At 36.4% G+C, this 16,589-nt stretch overlaps 1 protein-coding gene and 1 pseudogene across 5 annotated transcripts in view; both read right to left on the bottom strand.

The window, feature by feature from the left end:
- The window catches only part of PCSK5 (proprotein convertase subtilisin/kexin type 5), a 519,845-nt gene that overhangs the window by 341,900 nt on the left and 161,356 nt on the right, over nt 1–16,589 (bottom strand). The window lies entirely within an intron of this gene.
- Nucleotides 128–257, bottom strand: LOC139184730 (U2 spliceosomal RNA; annotated as a pseudogene).

Genomic DNA, 16,589 nt, shown 5'->3' with positions numbered 1-16,589 from the left:
GTTCTACTTTGAACAATCAATGTTTGTTTAGACTTACATTTCTTGCTTTGTTTACTTTTGTAGCACTTATTTCCTTCTGGGATCACTGGTTTCTTTCTGAAGAACATTCTATAAATTTACCCATCAGAGAGGCTTTTGATAGCCTCAGAAAATGACTTTATTTTACTGCTCTTCTTAAAAACTAATTTCAATGGATATAGTTAAAATAGTAAGAACAGATACTATACTCAATCTTAGCCAAAAGGTAGAGAAGCATTTTTTCAATGGGTATAGAATTCTAGACTAATAGCACTTCAAAGATGCCATTCCACCATTTTTTAGCTTCCCTTCTTTCTGGTGAGAAGTCAGCCATCTGGATGACTTTTCAGATCTTTGCCTTTTCTATTCTGCAGGTTCATTAAGATATTGTATGTGTGGATTTTAAAAACCTCTTTCTTGGAATTCCTAAACCTATAGTTTAACATTTAAATTTTCAGAAGTCTCAGCTAGTACCTTGATGTATCCCTTTATATCATTCTATGGTTCTTCTTATCAGAATCCCAATTAAGCATACATTAGACCTTTTCACACTTTTCAAATCTTTATCTCATCTTCAGGCTTCCCACATACATTGCTCTCTTGGCTGTCTTCTCTGTAACTTGCTCAGTTCTATATTTCACTTATCTTGACTTTAGCCATGACTAACCTGATATTTAATCCATTCACTGAATTATTCTTTTCAGGTACTATACACTTTATTTTTGAAGTTCTTTTTTCAAATTTGGTTAATTTGGATAGTCAATTTTTCTTAAAAATGCTTTTCAATATTTATTTATTGATACAAATAAATTATATGTAAATAATAATTCTAAGTAGGTGAATCTATTTCTACTATTTGTGTTTTTTACTGGCTTGTCTTTATGGCAATGTTTACTCCATGTAGTTGGTGAACTGTCCATTTAGAAGATTGTGCTATTTAGGCTTTTTTCTTTGTGAATTCTTTGAGGATGGTATGGAAAACTCATTAAGAACTGTGAGTTATTCTCAAAAGTAGTTATTTGTTTATCCCTTTGTCCCATCTATTAACCAGGGAGAGAAAGTCAAATACATCCTTTCACTTCCCATGTAGGATTTCTTTTTCTGTGTTTATTGCACTGAAGACAGTAACTTAGGGGTTCCATTTTATGCAGGTCTCAGCCCTTTGGACCAAAGCCTTGTCTCCTGCTATCTCTGGACTTTTAAAATTCAGTTCCAGGCTGGTTGGGATTGGTTAGTCATCCTGGGAAATGCCTGGTGTTGCCCACCTAGTTTATAGATTTGAGGTTTCTCAGAGAAATACCCTAGCACCCCATAAGCTCAACCATGCACTAAGAAGTTCTTTAATATTTTCCCATGATTTTTAGATATACTGTGGGAGGAAAGATTTAACTGAATATCTGTTCTACCATATTACTAAAACAATAGAAGTGACTTGGTTCTGTATTTCTAAAAGCCCTGTACATATTATGTGCATCATTCATGTACAGTGAATGTTTGTAAGTGAAGAACACAGTGAATATTCTCCTTATAAAAACATTTCTTCTGTACAGGGCTCTACATCATGATATGTGGACTATTTTGAGGAGACAGGCAAGTTATACTCTACTGCTGACACATATATTTTAAATATCAGTTAAATCATGTATTTCAGCATACTGTAATTGAGGGTCCAAATTGCAGCTCAACTACATTTAAACAGCCCACTCTTCAGATGACAATGATCATTATTCCAAGTAAAGTACTAGTCATCTTTTTTATTTTTATATCTTAGTTAGACTCTGTTTTGACATGAATTTTAAATAGATCATAGAACAATGGATATATCATCATGACCTATTCAAGTATGTGATCATGACTCAATTTCTTCCTTCTCCCAAACAACAAAGGGTGGTCAACAAGAAGTATATTCATGATGTCAGTAAATATGAAAGTCACAAAACAAACAAAACTGTTTTTCAGATGTAGTTTTCTTCAGAGATGATTGAGTGTGAGCATTTAAAGTATTTTTAGCATAAGAAGAAAGACTTAGTATATTTTAGTCTAGAAAACAACATACTCATTAGATTAAGCTCGGACACACACGGTACCTAAATAAAAATTTTAATATCCAAGTCCCATACAATGTTCTTTGGAAAGAAAATGAGTCACCTGTTTAACTTTCTTACATATGTTCACAATATTACTAAGAAACATATTTTCTGAGACCTTTAAAAGATAACCCAATTATGTAAATTATAAGGATATATAAATCAAGGACTTAAATTGAATAGCATCTAAAATAAAGTACATCCAGAGAAACTAGGAATTAAAAATGCATCAGTTCTCTGAATCCCTTAAGGATATGGTTATGTCTGCCCTGCTGCTGCTGCTGCTAAGTCACTTTAGTCATGTCTGACTCTGTGTGACCCCATAGACATTTCTCCAAAGAAGACATACGGATGGCCAACAAACACATGAAAAGATGCTCAACATCACTCACTATCAGAGAAATGCAAATCAAAACCACAATGAGGTACCATTTCACGCCAGTTAGAATGGCTGCTATCCAAAAGTCTACAAGCAATAAATGCTGGAGAGGGTGTGGAGAAAAGGGAACCCTCTTACACTGTTGGTGGGAATGCAAACTAGTACAGCCACTATGGAGAACAGTGTGGAGATTCCTTAAAAAACTGGAAACAGAACTGCTTTATGACCCAGCAATCCCACTGCTGGGCATACACACTGAGGAAACCAGAAGGGAAAGAGACACGTGTACCCCAATGTTCATTGCAGCACTGTTTATAATAGCCAGGACATGGAAGCAACCTAGATGCCCACCAGCAGATGAATGGATAAGAAAGCTGTGGTACATATACACAATGGAGTATTACTCAGCCATTAAAAAGAATACATTTGAATCAGTTCTAATGAGGTGGATGAAACTGGAGCCTATTATACAGAGTGAAGTAAGCCAGAAGGAAAAACACCAATACAGTATACTAACACATATATATGGAATTTAGAAAGATGGTAACAATAACCCTGTGTACGAGACAGCAAAAGAGACACTGATGTATAGAACAGTCTTATGGACTCTGTGGGAGAGGGAGAGGGTGGGAAGATTTGGGAGAATGGCATTGAAACATGTAAAATATCATGTATGAAACGACATGCCAGTCCAGGTTTGATGTACGATACTGGATGCTTGGGGCTGGTGCACTGGGACGACCCAGAGGGATGGTGTGGGGAGGGAGGAGGGAGGAGGGTTCAGGATGGGGAGCATGTGTATACCTGTGGCGGATTCATTTTGATATTTGGCAAAACTAATACAATTATGTAAAGTTTAAAAATAAAATAAAATTAAAAAAAATAAACTACAAAAAAAAATACATTTGAATCAGTTCTAATGAGGTGGATGAAACTGGAGCCGATTATACAGAGTGAAGTAAGCCAGAAAGAAAAACACCAGTACAGTATACTAACACATATATATAGAATTTAGAAAGATAGTAACTATAACCCTGTATGCGAGACAGCAAAAGAAACACAGATGTATAAAATAGTCTTTTGGACTCTGTGGGAGAGGAAGAGGGTGGGATGATTTGGGAGAATGGCATTGAAACATGTATAATATCATATATGAAATGAAAAGATGGAAAATCAGATCAGAGAGTGCCTGTTAACTCCTTTCTATAATACTGTGAACTCATGCAAGTGAAGTGAGGGTAGAATATAAATTTTGGGGTCCATTACATCTTGCTACATAGTAAAGTACTGCCTTCACTCCTTTGTTTGCTTTCTCCTACTCTAGTCACACTGCTTTATAAACTGTTTTTTAATTTCATATGAGTTAGTAGGGATGGAAATATTAACTCACTTGAGATTTACCATGAATCTGAAGGTAAGATGTGAACAAGCTCGGCAATGAATCAGAAACATCAGGACACACGCAAGAGGTCTCCGGTTAGTGATCACTACATTGCTTGAAATTATACTTGTATGGAATCAAGCAATGGCAAGTTGGAGAAAGACTGCTTTCTACGTCTGTTCTTTCTTAGGACAAACATCTTCAGCTGTTCATGGATTCTGTCTCCAGGCTCCAGCCCCCACTGTTTCTAGTCCCTTTGACATCTGATGTGTCCATTCTCCTTGGCATGTTTTGATTTTGTTTAAATCTGAGTGAAAACCTTCCATCTGAGCTTACTTCAAAAGCCCCCTTAGAAAGGGACAGGAGAGCAAGAATAGTGATATGTTTGAGTATTCTCCAATATATCACGCAGAGCTTTTCTTTCTGATTGGTTTTGTAGCTCTTGATAATATTACCACTTGGTTTATATCACCCTCTCCACTTCTCAAAGTACTTTACCCTCATCTGGTTCTCACTTCAACTCTGCAAAATAAGCAAAACAGACACTACTACTCTTATTGCGAGAAATGTAGTCAGTCATACAGTGATTAGTAGGTATAAACTGTGATGGGGCAATGACTAGATCTGGGTCTCCTGGCATAGATAAATTAATGCTTTTTACTCTTGCAGCAAGACTCACAGGGGCCCATATTCCTAAGTATTTGAATGATGGCCAAGATTTCTTGACTTCCTTGCCACAACCCTACTTATTCTGTGAGGTAGAGGCAACTACTTCCTCATTAGTATTGATGACAACATATTTGACAATATATTTTATAGAATCTCCAAACTAAATTATTCAACTTGAGGTATAAGTAGCAAATGCTGAGAATCTTAAAAATGAAAACTTCAGAAGAATGGGAAATAGCTGAAAATAGATTTTCACTCTATCTCCAGCGAAAAGCTTAAGGAACATGTTGGCAGCAGGGAGGTGGGGGGCAGGGGTGGAAGGGTAAATGAAAATTTTTAGGGAGGAAAAAAGCCACACAGTCAACTTTCTGATGATTCGTTTTTGTGAGAATATTAAGATAATAGTTTCTGATGTGATGACAGTTAAACATAGTCGCTGGGGCTTCCATAATACTAAATTTTTTTAATATACTAGGAAGAAATTCAAGAAAATTCATTCACAATAACTGCTATGGATTGAATGTTTCTGTCCATCCTATCCCAAGCCACATATGGAAACCCTAATCCCAGTGTGATGATACTTGGAGCAGAGGCCTTGTGGACACGACTAGGTGATGAATGGTAGTCTCACGATGGAAAGAGTGCCTGTATAGGAAAAGACACGAGAGAGCTGACTTCTCTCCTCTGCCATGGAAGAAGGCAGCCATCTACAAGCCAAAAGCCAAATCTGCCGGCACCTTAATATCAGAATTCCCAGCCTCTAGAACTGTGAAAAATAAATGTTTGTTGTCTAAGCCACCCAGCCTACTCTGTTAGAGTAGCCTGAATTAAGACAGTGAAGGGCACATAAGATATGATCATATTCACAGGCCTTTTGATAGCCTAATATTCAAAGAAATTTAAACATGAACTTAAATTATGACAGTTTTTATACCTAGCAACACACATTATGAATCCTCCTTTTGGCTCTCAGGAGTAATATATACAATATTTGAAGAGATTAATAAAAGTATTCATCAATTGCTCCAAAGCCTAACAGATACATTGCAGGCAAGGAAAGAAAATGAAAAAATACTGTATTAGAGCATTACGTAGTAACAGAATACTACTAAGAATTAGCATCAGAAATATAATATGCAAATGACTAATAAGTCTTTTTAAAAAGGTACAGAATATTTCTCTTGGATGGTTAAAATTATTGTCAATCTCACACACACACACACACACACAGGAATACACCTAAAAACTTGAAAAATATGAATAATGTGTGTAAATTGCATTAATGTAATTTTCCTGGCTTTGATATTTTGCTATAATTACACATGTTGCTACCACTGGGGGAATTCAGGTGAAGGATATGGGGGACCTCTACTATTTCTTAAACTTGCTGTGAGTTTATAATTACTTTAAAGTTTAAAAATCATTGTAGGTTTGAAGAAGTTTAAAAATCATTGTAGGTTTGAAGAATTTGTACAGTTATTTATAATATTGACTGTAATCCAAGAAGATTTCAGTCAGAACCTAAAATACTGAAAATAAATAAATCTCAAGTGGTCAAACTGTTTTAGAATTTTTTTCTCACCTCTGCCATTTTCCTTCCTCCTTAACTTCCCCAGCCTAGGAAAATTACTTATTCATTGTTAAATAAATTAACTGTTAAACATACTAGCTCACATTTAAAGGAAAGAGTAAATAGCTTGGTTTATTAGAAAACCTAGTTCTTTACCTCACTTCTGTTGCTTTCCCAACTATAACGTTGTATGGAATGATGAAGTACAATAAAATCCACAGCAGCTTAACTCACACACACTTCTATATATATAACAGATAACCCTATTGTATAGCAAAGGGAATGATATTCAGTATTTTGTAATCATCTATAAGGGGAAAGAATTTGCAACACAGACACACTGCATGGAGTAAAAACTTGTTTGTGTATATATATGTGGGCTTTTCTGGTGGCTCAGACTGTAAAGAATCTGCTTGCAATGCAGGAGACACAGGTTTGATCCCTGGGTCAGGAGGATCTCCTTGAGAAGAGAATGGCTGCTCCAGCATTCTTGCCTGGAGAATTACAAAGAGCTGGATACAACTCAGGGGCCAACACTACATATGTATGTATGTATGTGTGTGTGTTTATGTATGAGTCACTTTGCTGTATATCTGAAACTAACAGAACATGGTAAATCAACCATTGTTTGTTTGTTGTTTAGTTAGTAAGCCATGTCTGACTTTTTTGTGATCCCACAGACTGTAGCCCGCCAGGCTCCCGATCCATGGGATTTCCCATGCAAGAATATTGGAGTGGGTTGCCATTTCCTTCTCTAGGGAATCTTCCCAGCCCAGGGATCAAACCCACATCTCCCACTTGGCAGGCAGAATCTTTACCACTGAGCCACCTGGGAAGTCCAAAAACAACAATACTTCAATTTTTTAAAAAAACCTACAGTAGGCATTTTTATACATGTTTTTGTATATAGTGGCTGACCAAGAGGTAGGCTTTTCATCAGCCTCCCTCTCTTCCTACCCTTATCTTATACATCAACGACAATGTCAAAGCACTGGATACGAGAGATCCCTTTGATGAAACTCATTAATCATGATGATTAAATTAGGCCCTTTTACTTGGCTCCCTGGTTGATATTCTAAATTTACCCAACCATGCTTTTCAACTTTTTTTTGCTTTACTGATTAATATTTTGATTTACTAATATCCACATGTTACTTGAGCTTATTTCTATGAATTCACATTGCCATGCCTGTCTATGCTGCTGCTAAGCCACTTCAGTCGTGTCTGACTCTGTGTGACCTGATAGATGGCAGCCTACCAGGCTCCCCCATCCCTGGGATTTTCCAGGCAAGAGTACTGGAGTGGGGTGCCATTGCCTTCTCCGATGCCTGTCTATATCCCCTAGTAATTCTGTGATGCTATTTCTTCCCCACTGGATCTATTAAGAGCCCATCGCACTGCTCTTCCAGCTCCTTAAGCTCTTATCAGAGGGTTCTGTTCGGTCTCTGAAAATTACACAAACTAGATTTTACTCCATGTAGTCAAAGCTTTGGGAACACTCTGATATTTTTCACCACAAATTGGGGCCTGAGACATTATCTCCCTTACCCCTTGACTACAAATATTCAGAAATTAGTCATTTCTGTTGATTCTTTTTAGATGTGTTTTTAGTGAGCTGAGAGTCAAGTGTCCTCTCTTGAAAGTTCATAAATGTGGATCTGGAGGCTCCAACTCGTCCCTGGAGCTGGAGGAACAACATGATGCCCATCTTTTCTACTGGACATCTGTCTGCTTTACTAGGATAATTACTACCTACAGTTCCAGCACAGAGAAATGTAAAGTTACTTTTTAGGTAAGCAATGAACTCTGTCAGGAATGCTATTTTATTTTTATTTTTTTGAAAATTATTCAAGTACTTACCAAGAATTCTTTTAGTTAACAATATTACTCCCTCCAAGCTCTTCCTTCCTCCTTCCTTCCATTTGTCCCTTCTCCCTTGCTCAAGTCCAGATAATCTACATCCTGTGTTCCAGACATCTTCTTAACAAGGGGCATATAGAGTTGAAGTATCCAAAGCTATGGCACTCACAGTCTTGGTGGGGAAAAGTCTGAGTAAAGGATTAACAAAAGATTTTCTCTTTATCTATGGAAAAATCACTTTAAGATTCTAGCTCTATTTCCCTTGGTATCTGAAAAAGGTGGAATGTCAGCTACCAAACAACACCATTTATGGTTAAAAAAAAAAACAAAAAAACAAAACACTGAACTTTAATTAGTGAGTGACCATGAGCTGGGAGGTCTGTGGCCAGAGCAATAAACACATGGTGAGGAGTCGTGGCTTTGGGCTTCTGAGAGAGGACACTGGAAACTGAGTGTGACCTTCCCTGTGTGGCCGCGGAAGCTCTGTTCATAGGTAACTGCAAGAAATACTGTTCCTAAGAGCATGAGGCTTCTAGGGCAAAGGGACTCTCACGCTTTTCTTTCTAGCACACCAGCAGTGTCACTTGGGTGTCACTTGGGTCATGGTGGGGGGACAGGGGAAGAGTAAAAAATAGTCCTGGAGCTGGTGAGCACTCCTCCTGAAGAAATGTAGCCGATACTGTCTTACTAAAACGTATTTCTATCCATCTAATTACCACTTGTGGCCTAAAGAGTCCTGTGATTTCAACTAACCAATGAACTAAGATCACTGACAGGGGTGTTGTAAGATGTATGCAAATAATTACCAATTATTGAGGTACACACTAATCAAGGTTTATGTATAAGGTGTTACAGAAATTTCGGCTCCAAGAGTTCTGACTTCAGGTTGGTATTTATGAAAATGCTTGGTATGCAGCCTAAACAACTCTTCCTTACACCTGAACTGATTTTTCCTGTAATTCTGCATCCTCATAATTATAAGAAAATTTCATAATTAGAACTCATGAAAGCATGAAATATGAAGAATATATTGAGTATGTATACCAGGAGACTGGAAAAAGATCTATAAAGATAATGAAAGAAATAATGACCTGTATCAAATTATAATTTTGATTTTTCTGGTCTATTTCTTTCCATACATACTTCTCTTCTACAAATGTATACTGAAAACCACTTCATATAAATATTTCTAAAGTAGCAAAAATAAGAGACCAGGATGCTAGAATGTACCTTACACAGAGAATACTTCAATTTTACCCATGGTTCTGTATATAGGTAAATTCTCATTTTATAAATATTATAATGACCTAGTTAAATGTGTGTATTGAGACAATTCCCATGTCCTGGTTCATAATTAATTAACTTTTCTGTGTCATTCATTCAGCAAATATTTATTGAGTACCTAATACATCCTACGGAATGTATTAGTCACTAAGGATTCAAATAGTGGGAAAAGTAGCCATGATATAATGTATTTTCAATGAATTCTGTTGGCTTAGAAATCCTGAATAATAGGTAATAATTCACAAGTCTCTGTTCATTTAGCAGTAAACTATTTAACATTCTGCTTCTATTTGCTTTAGCTAAAATATTCAGGTAAAGATATCTTTCAGTGATACATTCAGTGGTACATACATTGTGAAATAGGCTAAAAATATTTGTTTTGCTCAAAAATCTGTTAATGATTGACTGATGAAGAAATGTGATCTTATAAACACTTGACTTCAATTTGCTTGAAACTGCTTCAATATCATGAATGAACTGTCAAAACACTTTTAAAGATGTGAGTTGTACTTTTCAGGGAATAATCATCTAAAATAGGTGACTATTACAGAACCCCGATTGTTTGCAATACAGTAGGTAAACTGTGGCCCCGAGGTGTAAGGAGCTGGGTGGCGCTTAGTCCCAGGGTCCCTCTGAACTCGAGAAAGAGGTCCTAAAGTATAGATGAGTAACTCAAACACCTCTATTCACTGGGTGATCCTCACTTCAGCTCAGCTCCGCCAAGCACCTGCCAGCCCTTCTGTTTATTGACAGCTATTCTTGGTTGTCTCTGTAGAGTCCATCAGAATCATTTCCTTACATATTGGAATGTTCTCAACATTATGGAGGTATGAAACCAACAATTAAGGAAGGCCTCCCTCCAAAACATATAATTTATCATAATTCCTAATTATCAGTTCAGCATTTTAGCACAGAAATAATACTTCATTTAGAAACAACATAAGGAATGGGTCTCTGTTATGATGGTATTTGCATGAGTTTATGAGCAGGGGTTGGCAAACATTTTCTGTAATGGGCCAAATAGTAAATATCTCAGGCTTTATAGGGCCACATGAAGTCTCTGTCACATATCCTTTTTTTTTTTTTTTTTTAACCCTTTGAAAATGTAAAAAATATTTTTAGCTAGAAAATTAACAGATTTACCTGCATTGTACAGTTTGATAAATTTCTGGTTTCTAGGTATGCAGGGTAAATACAGCCATAGCCATTTATGTCTTTTTGGTAACCAAAAACACATGCTTCTATGTTTTCTATCTCCCCTTCCTATGATTTGATACTAATACTGAATATTTTTAAATATAAATTCATCAACTCAATAGCTATTATGCATCATTCATATCCAATGGTTAATTTCCATTTGAAAGAATGCTTAATGTAATTTGCAGTTTAGACATCAAATCAACAAACGGTAAGGTTCATTTATTTATTATTAGATAATCTCACCTAAATTCTCATAAATTTAATTTAATTTGATCTCTCTGATAATCTTGCACTGCATGTACTTTTATCTCTCTTATAGCGAAGGAAATGGAGAGTGCTATGGGCTAAGTGACTTCACCAAGGTAATCCAGCCAGTTTACTGCAAAAGAACTTGAAACCAGATCTCCTGACATCAAGTCCTAGTGTTTCCACAACAGCAAATGCATAATCAATTTGTGAAAAAACATGTATCTATCTTCAGGCGCACACACACTCAGCAGAGCCAATAAAGTCATGATGACTTGAGACTTTTTCTGAGAGGAACGCTCACAAGTACACCTTTGAAGCTATTTGGATCACTGCCCACAGGTTCTTTTTAAATTGGGTATCATAATGATTAGGATTCCTAACTAAGCAAGTAAAACTGATATTCACAAATGATCCTACCTCTAACAAAATCACTGTGGACTCAAGCAGCCCCACCCTTTTCAGTGCTAGAAATTTTTATCTCTGCGTAAATATAAAAGGCAAACAATACAAGGCAAATCAAGCAAACAACTGCCTAATGAACTTGCAAAAGACACAGGATTTCATACAATCAATGAAAATAATATTCGAGAATAGCTTTAATCACTCTGAAAGCTTTTGTTGAAAGAGGATCCAGAAGAGCGAGATTTAGTGAAACTGGAACAAGGCTGGCGATGTGACAGTGGCTTTAAATGAGAATGATTTGTCAATAAAATGATTCCAAATGGCCCTTGGAAAAACCGATAAAGATTTTTATAAACTGAGTCTGTTTATTACTCTACTAAAATTCAAATTTCGTAATATTACATAAAAACTACAACTTTAAACATGATTCATTTTTGTTTGATGTAAGAATGGCTACAGCTGCCTGTTCTGCTAGATAATAAACTACATGTATTTTCATCATTTTAGTTTTATTGTTTAAAATAAAACACCATTTGTATCGTTCATTACAAGACTCTGGCCCCAATTTAAGGGGATTCATTTTTAATGTTTTCTCCTCCCAACACCCATTTATTTCAGTAATAAGTCCCTCATGCACAGCTTCTCTAAACCAGGAAGGCTGTTGATTAAGTAAGAGAGTAAGGAACTTGCTCTCCTCTCTTGAGAGTGCAGAAGCAGTCACAGAGTTTGAGTCACTGCCATGCCAGAATTGGCTTGTTATCTTGACCTTCACTCTATATTCTATGCAAGTCCCTTTCCATAGCCTAAGTGCTTTTTTCTTGTCACTGGAATACACAAGCTGTTTACACCAAAATAATCATGAGAAGGCTACTCCCCCATGAACACAATGTGATAATAGAAAATGTCAGGCCCTAAATCGCATGATCAGCAACAGTAAGATTTCCCTTGAAGCAGTCATGCAGTTTCTTAAGTTTGGGGTGAGGTTCTTATTTCCTCAGTTCACACATTACTTGCTTTGGCTTAGGTGTGAGACCACACTGACAGACACAGGGAAGGTCTGTGGCTGGATGTTATTATGTCTGGTTTTCTTTATTAAAATTAGACACTGTGACACTCTTTATGTCCCACAAGAAGTGAGTTCATAGAACTCCAATGGGTGATATTTAAGAACTTCTTGGTCTAGTATCTAAACATCTTAGAATATAAAAGAAAACAGCATGTGTTAATGCTACTACTAGGTTCTTTTCCAGCATTCAGATCTATTCAACTCTTTAGACTCAAAAAAAAAAAAAAAAAAACAAAAACGAAGATAAAAGAAAACAACTATATTGAGAAAGATATTCGGGGTTAAAGCATTTATTTATAGTATTCTTCATTATCTTCCCTACATAATAGTTTTAGAAAATGTAGCAACTGGAGGTGACAATCTCAGAAATAGGAAATCTTTGTGGCAAAATTAACAAACATTCTCTCAAGAGTGATCATTTTCTAACTTGCCCCCATGTACTCCCTTCTTCAACAGATTTTTTTTTCCCCTTCAAGACTCAGTGAAATCACTAAGTTTAGTGAAATCACTCAGTTTAGTGAAATCACTAAACTGTCTCTTTCCAACATTTCTGACAACATTTTTCTGTTCAGTGACCATCACTGGGACAGCAGGTGGACAACCAGGAAGGCAATCACAGGCCAGTTAAATCTCAATGAGGTAAGAAACTTTGTGAAGGGTGGAAAAGAGATTTAAACAGATTAGTCAGAAGAGGCACTCTTGGGCATAGTATGTGTTCGATAACCATCAGTCAATAGCTCAGACAATCATAAAACTGTGTCCTTTTCAAAGGGAGAAAAGCAAAATGACTTGGCAAACATTTTCTATTCCTCTCTCTCTGCCACTTTAAAATGGAAGAATTCTGGATCCTTGCTGTTAACCAAATGGCATTTACAGCTCTCAGTTGGCATGGGGCAGCTGAGAATCTAAAACGAGGAATGCTTATTCCATTTCCATTTCCATGGAAACCAGTCACCAACTGGTGAAAACAAGGTAGATCAAATTTTTGAACAAGAATGTTGAAATAATCACTGTTTTAAAACTTTTCTCTTGCCTTGGGATGGAGAGCATATTGTAATCTTAGGAACACACTGAGATGCGTGTTCACCACTGTTTTGTCATAATTCTTTTCATAATCACAGTAATGACTGTATCCATAGGAGTTTTTTGGGTCATTCTTTGAAGGAAAGATTGCTGTAAATCCAATAAATAAATCATTTAATAAAATGCAAAATTAAATGATCTTTTAAGGGTTTTTTTTAAAAATCAAAATAAACTTATGGCAATTAAGTAAACCTAAGGCAACCCACTCCAGTACTATTGCCTGGAAAATCCCATGGACAGAGGAGCCTGGTAGGCTACAGTCTATGGGGTCGCAAAGAGTCAGACACGACTGAGCAACTTCACTTTCACATTTCACTTTCACTTTCAAGAATGCCTTTCAAAATTTATGATCATGTTCCTCTTCTTCCATGTCCTCTGAGCAAATGCATAAGGCAAGAAAAGTGGTAATTTCCATAGAATGGCTTGACTCTGATCAGTTTTCTTGAACAGATTCAGAAGTGATATTCAATATTTTATTGACACTTGACTATGAAAATCTGACTTTGAAAAGACTCTTGAAACAACCAATTGTTACAGAGTGTAGATGAACTCCTTAAGCTCTGGGATCCATTTAGTTTTTCCAAGAGAATTTGACTTGCACCCTCCCCCGGTCCCACTAAAATCCATATACCACTCCCACTGTTTCCACTTTTAGAATATAAACATTCCAAACTGGGTAGAAGTGATTTCCCCTGGAGAAATAGGAGGAAAAGTGTGTCAGTGATTCATTTCATTCACAGCTACATTGCTAAGTGTTCCTGATGATAAAACCTCTAAAGCAGTGCTAATACCCTGCATTATCACATGGGCTAGTAAGGCCTATAGTATTCTGAACATTAAGAATGCATTATCTGTAATTCTCACAGCAAACTTCAAGGAGCTATTTTTGTCTCCATTTTATATATAAGAGAAAATTAAGTCCCCCAGTGGCAAAAAGATTTGTCCCAAGTTATTCCTATAACCATTTAGCATGTCTCCCCATGTCAGACTTTTACAATCACAGTCACACTGCTCAGACACCATTCCCTAATTCCAGCTTGTATTCCTAGTTCAAAAACATCACCATGTCTTAATTCCTAATCTCTAGATTAATTCTAATCTCCTCATATCAGTAAAATATAAACATAATTGGAAATGTCTGACCTCAATCATTATTATTTTTTGAGTATGAAGAACTCATGTATGATTATTATTTTTAATTTTTCAGCTAAATTCTAAATCTGAAGCTGTTCCTTAAGTTGGTCCAATTATTTCTGATTTGCTTCTTTCCAAGGTATGCTAAATATTTAAGCAGTTTGACCTTAATTTTTAATATCAACATTGTAGTTAATATATGAGAACACAATAAAAAGAAGGATATTTAAGTGTAATGAGATGGAAAGATAGATTTTCACTAGATTTCAAATCTCTAAAGGAATTACCTCAAAAGTTCCATCAATCAGTAATAAATGTACACAGTCTATTTTTACCATTTCATACTAAAATTACTCTGTGAAAACAATTTTTTAGGCTTATACTACTTGATTTAACTCCCTGTTTAAAGAAAAGCCAGGACATAATATCTGAAAGAAAAAAAAAAAACTTAAATAAAACTTTAATTAATTTATAATTTTTCTGATGGCTAAGAATTAATGATCAAGTGATATTAATGAACATGGTTCCACACAACTTGCAATATTTTCTTTCCATGTAAATTTTACTCTGCTATTCAGAATTGAAATGAAGCTCCTTAATTTTATCTAAGGAAAATACTAACAAGTATGCATATAAAGGGAAGATTTCCTCCTGTTACTGAAACTGTTAGTTATTTATAGTCACTTAAGGCAGGAGAAGATTGAGGGCAGGAGGAGAAGGGGATGACATAGGACGAGATGGTTGGATGGCATCACTGACTCAATGGACATGAGTCTGAGCAAACTCAAGGAGACAGTGAAAGATAGGGAAACCTGGCATGCTTGGGGTCAATGGGGTCACAAAAAGTAGGACAGGACTTAGCAACTGAACGATAAAGACCAATAGAAACAAAAATGGCTGTTAGGGCAATTTACTCAATAACTTAGAATATTAGAATAAGGACGGATTAAAATAAATTTAAATCTTTTATTTCTGACACTGGTTTTAAATTCTTCACCACATTTCATGGTCTTTTTTCCTCCTCTGGTTTTCTCAAGGAAAAAAAAGGGCAATGATCTTGCCACAGAGCAGAGATATAGGGAAACTCAGCTTTCATTTGTGTTAAATTAGTAATAATTATAATGCATATCAAGACTACACCGTATAGTTAACAACTACAAAGCATGGCAGAATGATAATCACTTATTGCATGTCTATTATTCACCAGTGTCCAACACAAATGAAGCATGCTGTTTTCAGAGAGCTGTAAAAAAATTTAGTCAAAACTAGAGTATAATGCAATATAAGTTAAAAATAGAGGACACATTATGAGTTCTTTGCATATATCTAAAGAGTTTGGACTTGGTCACAAAGGGCTTGAATAAAGAGCAAAAACATGTTCAGATTTGTAATTTAGATAAGAGGCTATAGGAAAAATAAGAAATTTATGACTTCTCTTAACAAAAAAGAAAAAAACAAAATGGGTAAACAGGAAGATGCTTTTTATTTCAAAGCTTGCAAGGAGCTCACTGATACCAAGGCACTTCCAGCCACCACACATTCTCTTTGTAATGATTATTCCCTCTCATCAGTCATTTTTCAAGACTCAGGTCAAATGCCACAGCTCCAGAAGACTTCACTATAATGTCTACCTACCTCCAGTGACAGCTCTTCTAAACCTTATTTCTCTGGTCTGTAGCACTGATTTACAATGGCTTATTTGGTTCTGTATAAACAGAAGTCTTTATTTCAAATCTGATTTTAGGAGGAATGTTGTTGTTCCCACTCTTTTGCCAATCCATGGACTGCAGCTCATCAGGTTCCTCTGTCCATGGGATTTCCCAGGCAAGAATACTGGAGTGGCTTGCCATTTCCTTCTCCAGGGTAGATCGAACCTGTGTCTCCTGCATTGGCAGGTGGATTCTTTACCTCTGAGCCACCAGGGAAGCCCTTTAGGAGTAACTGCTACTGCTAAGTCACTTCAGTCATGTCCAACTCTGTGCGACCCCAGAGATGGCAGCCCACCAGGCTCCCCTGTCCCTGGGATTCTCCAAGCAAGAACACTGGAGTGGGTTGCCATTTCCTTCTCCAACACATGAGAGTGAAAAAGTGAAAGTGAAATCGCTCAGTTGTGTCCAACTCTTAGCGACCCCATGGACTGCAGCCTACCAGGTTCATCCACCCATGGGATTTTCCAGGCAAGAGTACTGGAGTGGGTTTCCATTGCC

The sequence above is a fragment of the Bos indicus genome, chromosome 8 (assembly GCF_029378745.1).
Source record: "Bos indicus isolate NIAB-ARS_2022 breed Sahiwal x Tharparkar chromosome 8, NIAB-ARS_B.indTharparkar_mat_pri_1.0, whole genome shotgun sequence".
NCBI classification, from domain to species: domain Eukaryota; kingdom Metazoa; phylum Chordata; class Mammalia; order Artiodactyla; family Bovidae; genus Bos; species Bos indicus.
Note: the sequence above shows the minus strand (reverse complement) of the source record. Positions and strands in the feature narration are given on the sequence as shown.